This window comes from Sturnira hondurensis, unplaced genomic scaffold (assembly GCF_014824575.4).
Source record: "Sturnira hondurensis isolate 20B ecotype Veracruz unplaced genomic scaffold, ASM1482457v3 Scaffold0008916, whole genome shotgun sequence".
NCBI classification, from domain to species: Eukaryota; Metazoa; Chordata; class Mammalia; order Chiroptera; family Phyllostomidae; genus Sturnira; species Sturnira hondurensis.
This window is the reverse complement of record NW_028081547.1, coordinates 2242051-2251317: the sequence shown is the minus strand read 5'-3', so window position 1 is coordinate 2251317 and position 9267 is coordinate 2242051. Positions and strand designations below refer to the sequence as shown.

The 9267-nt window shown below is 45.6% G+C and overlaps 1 long non-coding RNA gene across 1 annotated transcript; it reads right to left on the bottom strand.

The window, feature by feature from the left end:
• Positions 1–6888: 6888 nt before the first annotated feature.
• LOC118993850 (uncharacterized) lies at positions 6889–8534 on the bottom strand. Its single transcript, XR_005067955.1, has 2 exons — positions 8157–8534; positions 6889–7258 (listed from the first exon to the last, which is right to left on the bottom strand). It is a non-coding gene; the product is annotated as an uncharacterized LOC118993850 (long non-coding RNA).
• Between the last annotated feature and the right edge of the window lie 733 nt (positions 8535–9267).

Below are 9267 nucleotides of genomic sequence, written 5' to 3'. Positions count from 1 at the left end.
TGTTGTCGTACTTACTCCTCTCCGTAGCGTACCGGACGGCTTCATGATGAGGATGCCTTCAGAGAAACATGTTGTTAGGCAATTCTGTTATTGTGCAGACACCACAGAGAGCTCTTACACAGGCCTGGATGGTATAGCCTACTAGACACCTAGGCTACGTGCTATACCACCGTTGCATATGGAATCTGTTATTGCCAAAGTATCAATGACCAGAGAGTCTGTATAATGTATTCTTGTACTACCATTGGCTCCTCTTATTTCCCTTTTGAACTAATTTTAAGTTATTTTATAACCATGTGTCATGGTGTACTTTCTTCATGTGTTTTGTGCTTGGGATTTGTTGAGCTTCTTGGATCTTGGTGTTTGTAGGTTTTTATCAAATTTGGGAAAGTTGTGATCTTTATTTTTTTCAAATATCTTCCTCCAATTTTCTTATCAGATTCCAATTATATATCTTTTAGATTACTTGAGTTAGTCCCACAGTTTAGTCATTCTTTGTTTATTTGAAAATTTTATTCCTTCATGTTTAATTTTGACTAATGTCTATTGCTATATTTCAAGTTTATGCACATTATTTTTCTGGGATGATTTGCCTGTTGTTCATCCCATTTAGTGTACTTTTCACCTTAGATATTATAGTTTTCATATCTAGGACGTTGATTTTGTTCTTTATATCAGCAGTCTCTATATTTCTTTTCTTCAGTTTCCTGAACATATGAAATGCAGTTTTAATTACTGTTATAATGTCTTTGTATACTAATTATATTATCTGTGTAATTCCTAGGTCTGTTTTAATTGCTCAGATTTTCTCCTTACCTTTTCTTGCTTCTTTGATAATTCTGTATTGGATGTCAGACATATTGAATTTTATCTTATGGGTGCTGTCTAGTTTTGTATTTCTATATATATTATTGAGCCTTGATGTAGGATGCAGTTGTTTCTTAAAAACTCAATTCTTTTGTGTTTTTGCTTATAAGCTTCGTTAGAAATGGCCAGAACAACATTTAGTCTTGAGCTAACTTTACCCCACGACTTGAAACAAAATCCTGTGAACACTATGTTTAATGACTGTGGATTCTGTCTGGCGGGGACAGGAAATCGTCCCTACTCTGTCGGAACACTGGCATGTGTCAATGCCGGAGACCTCTCCGGGCGACTCTCCGGGCGGCACTCCGGGCGGCACTCTGGGGCAGGTGGAAGGCTCACTGAATTTGTTCCCCATCTTTCAGTGATCACTGCCCTTTGTTACCTGTCCGTGTCTTGAAAACTGTCATTTCACATGTTTTGTCTGTTATCTTGGTTGTTTCAGGTGGTAGAGTGAATCTGGTACCTGTTTCTCCATCTTGGCTGCACATAGAAGTTGCTCTATTGTTTTATTGTCTGGCTTTTTAGGTTCTTATTTTGACACATTTATTTTTGTTGAGTTTGATCCTAATAGGGGAAATGTTTTTCTGTTATTTGGAATTACTTTTTTTCCCAAACTGGATTCCTTATCAGTTCCTTACTTTTGTTTTTCTCCTGAACAATGTTTACATGGTTGCTATGCTGATTATTTTAATTTTGTCTGTGCCTAACAGAGACTGCTGTCCAGTTCTTGACTCTGAAAGAGTGAGTGGATTGGCTTAACAATGTTCCCACTTGAAAGGTAACATATTTGTCTTTTTCTCTGAACTACATTTTAAGTTCCGAGGCTGAAGTGTTTTAATGTAGCAACCATTCTGTAGTTGAGAGTGCAAGGGGAGGAGGATAGATTTAAGGAAGAAAAAAACTTTCAATTTCACCTTCAGGGTCATGGAGTTTTGGAAAATATTCAAGGAACTAGGATTCAAACTCTGTGAAAGCAGGGATCTATTTATGCTTTTGGTCAGTTTTGTTTGGTATTGTAATCCTATCTCCTAGAATAGTGCCTGACACATAGTAGATTTTCGGTAACTAAGATTTAAAGGAATAAGTGCACTGCATTTATTGACTTCCTGTTTTATTCCATCTACCCCCTTTCATGAGGGTCCTACTCTCTTGGGAAATACAGTAGGAAGAACATCTAAACATCAAACTGCTACAAGTGCTCTGCACCTGAGCCCACTGACAAGGGTCCCTGGACCATCGCTTTTTCGGGCAGTAATGCCTATCCACAGAACGGGTACGTCTGTGTGGACATGTGGCCACAGGACATAAACTAGGCTCATTTCGACCCAAGTCAGTGGGAGAAAATATAGATCTCAAATGCCCCATCTTCAATTTCTGTATTTGTCCACAGCACAGACCTGTCCCAAGCTCCAAAGATAGAACTAGGTGGGCCATGTGTTGGTCCAAAACCAAGCTCCAATAACTGCAGCTAGGTGTCCCCTTTCCCTTCTGATATTCTGTTACAAGATGAGGAGAGTGCATGCACAGACCTGCCTCGGCTGGAATGCCTGACCTGCTTCATTTGGTCAAATTCCAACCAACGCTCAGCTCACCTCCTTGCTGGAGGTGGCAAGAACGTAAACAGTCTGCAGCAATTCTCTCCTCATTTTGCTTGTACGTCCTCGAGGACCTAGTGACCTCTATATTTTCCATCGACTTTAGACAGCCTGTGTTTTTTTACTATTGCAATGTATTACCCCACTGATATAATTTATTTCCTTTTGATCACTCTTGCCCACTCACCAGCATTCCTGTTTACCACAATAGCCTCATTTCAAAGACATGTGCAAAGACTCGTGACTCCAGCTCAGCATTTGCTCTAATGTTTAGAACCTCTTTCTAGTGTGAAGGATCAGGATGGCCACCAGCACCATTGTCCAGTCTCAGCCGTTGGTTTCTGGGATTCCATGAGACATGCTACCCCATGGGAACGAGGACAAGGGAAGGACAACAGTTGTGAGGTCCCAGGAGACTCCAGTTAATAACGTAGATTTGACCCTAGTTGCCTTTTTTTTTTTGATGTTTTCCAAAAGTCATGATGGGGTCACGATAATTGGTGGAGGAGGCCTCCTAGTGCAAAGGCAGAAGCCGCCGGCAGGTCTCTAACGAGATGTCGCTGGGGAAAGTGCTGTGAGTTCCAAGCTTGCCAATATCTGAAACATGAAGAGGAATGACAGGATGTTCACAGAAGGGCAATAAAAATGATTGAGCCTCCAGAGAGATTGATTTATGACAAAGTCTCTAGGAGCTAAATACATTTTACTGTGGCCCAGCAGAGCAAGTGAGGGGAGGGGAGTGTCGTGGGATTCTCTGCTGAACCAAGCACTGGAGAGTGGTGGAAATGGAGGTGTACTTTAAAGGGGGGGAGAGGAAATGAGCAGAAGAAATCTGGAAAAAGGGATGCAGAATGTAGAGAAGGAGAGGAAGAATTTGGGGGTGGGTGGGGCAAGAGAGCCCTAGGATTTGAGGGGCAGCTGGGAGGGGCTTGAGGTTGCAAGGGTTATCTGTGTCATTCAAATGCTTATCATCTCTTCCTCAAGGTCAGACCTGGGTCCCTTCCCATTGCACTTTGCCAATCCCCTCCGTCTCCCTTCCCTGCCTGAGGGTACAGTTAGCTGGAGACACTGCCTCCCCAGACTATGCGTTTCCTGGGTGTCCAGCATCCAGCACAGGGCTTGGCATAGACTTAGGTGTGCCAGGATGACTTAAAATTGAATCCCTAAATTTGAGGTAGAAAAGGTTGTTCTGGCATAGGGGAGTTGAGAGACGGTCAAATGGGCCCCAGGGAGCCCCCACTTCAGTGCCTTCCTGTATTCCCATCCAAGACGGCCTCTGGCTGTGGAAATCCTTTTGTGTGCATTTAACAGAAGCAATAGGCTGATGGGAAATGATGCTGAGACCCAGAACAGAGCCTTGGAGGAGAAGTGTGAGGTTGAACTGTTAGAGAGGTGTCTCCAATTCCACTTCCAAAATTATAGTGTAAGGCTCTTCAAAGAAGAGATGAAATTAGGATAATCATAATAGTCATGGTGAGGTCCTGCATTTATGTACCACTTATGGGTCACAGAAAGCTTTCACATCCATTAACCGTTTGCCCTGGTAACATCCTCACCTAGCTCAGTGGGTTGTCAGGAAAATCAAAGGGTCCCCCCAGGAACTGAGACTACAGGCATGCCCCACTTTAAGCAAATCCTGCTGTGAGCATTTAGGTGAAAAAACCCTGCTTCACAGAGGAATTTAACAGCATTATTTTAACTGGTGGGCTCCCCCAGTGTGTGAAGGAATAACAGACAATTTACTAGAATGCTTGATTGATTGACACATATCTTGTTCAGGACCAGCTGCATGCCTTCAGCATCTAATGTGTGCTGAGCATGGCTATTTGTGCTGGAAGATGTGGGCCTGAATCTGAATGGCCAATGACAAGACAGGGTGAACCTCTGTCCTTGGGCTCATTCTCTGAATCCCCCTCTGCACTCAGTGGTCTCAGGAACTGCTCCACCCTGACGTGGCCAGGACTGCATTCGAACGGCCCTACCCCCCACCTGGGCTGGAACCCTCCTCTGACACCTTTGGTTTAGATCTGGCAAAGAGAGGTAGTTCCCCCACAGTGCACAGAGCTGTCAGATGTAACACTCCTGGAGGCCATGCTTACTGTCCTGTGGAGGGAAGGGGGAAAGCCCCAGAAACGAGAAAGGAGAGATGAGGGAGGTCAAGAAAGGGCTCGTGCCTCCTGGGGCCCTGCTTCTGAGGCCCCTGACCCACCATTCCTGCAGTTAGGTTGTTTAACTTTCCAATCTAGAATGCAGTCACGTCCCCACTCTTCATTTAAGCTGGTTCAAGTTAGGTTTCTTTCACTTACAATATAAAATTTTTAATAGACTCCTTTGCCGAAAAAGACAAGATGTGCACGCACAGCTCCTTTGATATTTGCAAAGGCAGTTAAATGTGGTGGTTGAGAGTTGGGGCTCAAATGTCTGAAACAGCAAAGATTGGAAATACCCAAAATGCCGATAAAAAAGAGATTAGTTAAACAAATTATGGTGTGTAACCATACAAGGAAGTCTGATGCAGCTACAGGAAAAAAGCGAGTAGCTTTGTATTTTGACATAGAAATATCTGCAAACTATTTAAGTCAGAAAAATAAGGTGCATACTGAGATACCACTACACACCTACCAGAATGGCTAAAATAAAAGAAACAGCAGCAATGCCAAGTACTGGTGGGGATGCAGAGAAACAGGAACCATCGTGCTTTGCCGGTGGGAAAGCAGAACAAAACAGGCCCTCTGGACCGGTTTGGCAGTTTCTCATGATGTTAGACGTGGACCTGATGAACCAGGCATTCCTCCCCTGGGTATTTACCCAAGAAAAATGGAAACTCATGTTGATGCAAAAACCTATGTGCAAATGTTCATAATAGTTTTATTTGTAATAGCTAAAAAACAGAAACAACCTGAGGGTCTTCCTGTGGGTGAATGGTTAAACCGCTTGTGCTGCACTCATACAATGGAATACTACTCAGCGAGGAAGCGGAATGAATTACCGATACATACAACATGTGGATGAATCCCAAGGGTATGATGACAAGTAAAAAAAGCCAATCCTAAAGCCTACATACTGTGTGATTTCATCTATCAGTTATTATCCGCCGGCGACAAAACATGGCGAGGGGGAGCAGTCCGTTGCTGCCAGAAGTTCGGGTTGGGGGAGAGAGTAACCGTGTAAGGAGGCAGCACAGTGGGAGTTGTGTGGTGGTGGAAGATTCTGAGTCCTGAGTGAGGGGGGTGCTACACAGATCTGCACATGTGATAAAACTTCATAAGGCTATTTACCCGAACCCTAAAAAATTAGTGCGCGTAAAACCTGGTAAAGTCTGAATAAGATCTGCAGTTTAATGGCGTTGTACCACCTGCAATTTCCTGGTTTGCTAGTTTTACTATGGTTATTTAAGATGTCTTTGGGGGAAGCCGGATGAAGGGCACATAGGAATTTCCGTTGTATTTTTGTAGCCTCTGTGTGAGTCTAAAATTATTTTAAAATTAAAAAACAACATGTAGAACAATGTATATAATATCTGACCTTTTATATAAAAGGGCAGAAATAAAATCTGTGTTGTAGTGGTCTAAAGAAACTCTGGATATTAAAATAAGAGCTGTAGGCCTGACTGGTGTAACTCAGTGGGCTGGGCACTGTCCTGCAAAGCAAGTGGTTGCTGGTTCAATTCCTGGTCAGGGCACGTGCCTGGGTTGTGGGTTTGGGGCACATATGAGAGGCAACCAGTCACTATTTCCCACTCTTTCTCTTTCCTTTCCCCTCCCTCTGAAATTAAATAAATAAAGTCTTTTAAAAAATAAGATGATGGGAAGGAGGCTTTACTCTGTATGTCTTTGATACTTCCTGTGTTCTGGATTGTTTATATTGCCTTAAATTCCCTTAAAATGAAGAAAAGATGACTATGGGTTTTTAGAGTTGTGGGTGGTTATGTTTGACCGCAATTCTAGCATCTACTGGCTGTGCTGCTTTGCACTACCCGGGTTGTCTCTCTGTGCCTCAACTTCCATGTGTATAAAAGGGAGCCAGTAATAATAGGGCCTCTCCACAGTGCTGTGAGGGTTAACTTATCCAGACTGTGTCAGATGCTCAGCATTGTTTCTACCGGGATACAGAGTGGCCTCCACTCCCCACTGGGTAGTTCCTTCCATGAGTTTCCAGCTGGGAGAAGGTGGGAGGAAGGAAAGCCATCCTGCCCCGAGCACCAAGTTGCTGCTCCCTCCAGTATCTTTCTTGTGTCTAGATAACATCTGAGTGTCACCATTTCAGCAAGTATCTACAGCCATAGCCAGGCACTGGGCTCAAGAGTCAGTGTCCATGGAATGGGCCCCACCCTCAGAACCCAGCAGCAATGGGAGACAGAGCAGCCATGAGGCCTGGCCCCAGAACACATTTTGGTAATAAATTAGTTTCACGTTCTAAATCATAATTTCTGTTTTTATTCATTACACGAATGGCTTTCCCAGTACATTTGGAACTGAGTGCATGCCGGGGAAGTGGGATTTGGGGAACACATGCTGTGTCCGCCTCTCCCCAGGATGGGATGTGGGTGGAGAAGAGCGGCCCCCAGAGCACGGACAATACCTCATGGAGAGAGAGGGAGAGAGGGCCCGGGAGATGCTGGGGGCCACCTCTCACAGGCCTGCTCCCGCTGTGGCTGGGCTGCCAGCTCCTGGTTGCACCTTGTGCCGATCATGTCTTGCTGCCAGACTTCAGTTTCCTCATCTGAACCATGACCTCCACCAACAGAGGAGGCATCGACTTGGACTGGACGCATGTTGTCAGGTTTTGAATCAGGACTGTTGAGATGCAAGGAAGGGAATGAGCAAAAGCTGAGGGGTTTAAAAGACAATCATTCATTCCTTTGATATTCCTTTGTTTGAGCCCTCCCTTTGTGGAGCCTTTCACTAGTCATTCTGAGTATAGGGCGGAATAATCCATGCCTGACACGAAGCTTAGAGTTTAATAGGGAGAAAGATGAGAAGAGAAGGACAGTGCCGGGAGAACTGCCGTGGGAACGAGGGAGCCGGGAGGCAGGAGGGCAGGCAGCTAACCTCTCCTGGGGAGGAGACAGGGCCAGACCCACCATTCACCCAACAGAACACACTGGTTTCGGATGTGGAGGTTTCCAAATGGTGGCCCATAGACCAAACTCCAGCCTGAGTATGTATTATTTGGCCCCATAAAGTATGTTAAAATTATAATAAACTTTCAACTATAAAAATAGAGAGATTTTATAAAGAGACCTGGGCCCTGGCTGGTGTAGCTCAGTGGATTGAGCACAGGCCTGCGAACCACACGATCGCAGTTCGATTCCCAGTCAGGGCACATGCCTGGGTTGTAGGCTGGTTCCCTGCAGGCCAGCTCCCAGCAGGGGACGCAGAAAAGGCAACCATACATTGATGTTTCTCTCCCTCTCTCCTTCCCCTCTAAAGATAAATAAATAAAATTAAAAAAAAAGAAACCTGGAATTCTGCTCTTGAAGGCTCAGCAACCAGGGCTGCATTCCCGTGTAACCATGGTTACCTGGAGGCAAGGTGAGGTTGTCCCTGAGGGAATGGGCTTCCCAGCTCCCCAGTCTCCACCATTCCTTATGGTGTCCCTGCCCGCAAGGCCCACTTGTTGACTTTACTTTCCTGACTTCACTGACGTCTGAGTATGTGACCACTGGCTTTGTTAGTCTTTTAAAGGACTGACCTGGTGATGGCTGGATCCGTTCTGGGCCAGACCGATGAAGGCTTGCCGCAGGTCCCCGTGCTGGGAGCCACCCTGTGTTTCTGGTCACCATAAGCCGTCTGTGGCCAGGTTGGAAAGATGCGAAACATTCTTCTAGGCCCAAAGGGTCCTTTTTGGCAGGTGCAGAATTCAATTCAAATTGTTTTTCTTTTTTTATTGCTCATCTGAAAAGTCTTCCCAGATCCTCCTTCTTATTAACAACCTGCACACCATGCTGTGCTTAAAGTTCAGAGCGCCATAGGATACGGAGCCGTAATTAATCTCAGTCCCCGAGTTCTAGAACACTTACAGCAATTATAATTTACTGTCGGAAAACCAATTTGGGGAAGCGGTGGTGTCCTCACCCCTGATCAGGGCTCCACCAAATGCCACTTCCCATCCACGTGCTGCCTGCTGGGTGAGCAAGACCTTTAGTCTCTGCCCCTCGGGGAGGTGACTCAGAGTGGAGAAGGTGGGAGGAGAGAGGGGGAGTGGGAGAGCCGCCTGCGTGGGCACCCAGCTCGCAGGACCGCTGCGGGCATGCCTCTGAGCTGGGTTTGTCACCTGCTGCAGGCACCTCTTATTTTCCAATTTACTCCGATTTCACCGTCACTGTCCCCACCGCTTCCATGTCCCAGGCACTGTTCCAGCTGTTCCAGTTCTTCTCCCTTTTCCTAGAGGCTGTCCCTGTTTTCTGGGCCACACTCAAGCTTCCAGCTCCATGGACAGAAGCTCCCTGTTTTCCTCCTCATTTCTTTTTGCTCAAGGCCAGATTGTCATATCACCAAAATCACACTCACATGACTCCCAGACAACTGGGTCTGGTCGACGCACCGCTGGATATGGCTGTGTATTTATGGGCCTGTGTGCACTGCTGCCTGTGCCGTCTGCAGCCAGGAACCAAGCCTCATTTGTCCACTGGCCCCAGGACCTGGCACAAGGCTCCACACAGAGCAGGCAGGTAGTAAATGTCCACAGGGTTGGTTAGCTTAACAGAACATATATATACACTACTGTGTGTGTATAACTGGGCATGTCTCCAAGGGAACAAGCTGATAAGGCATTCATTCATTCGTTCATTCACTCACTTATT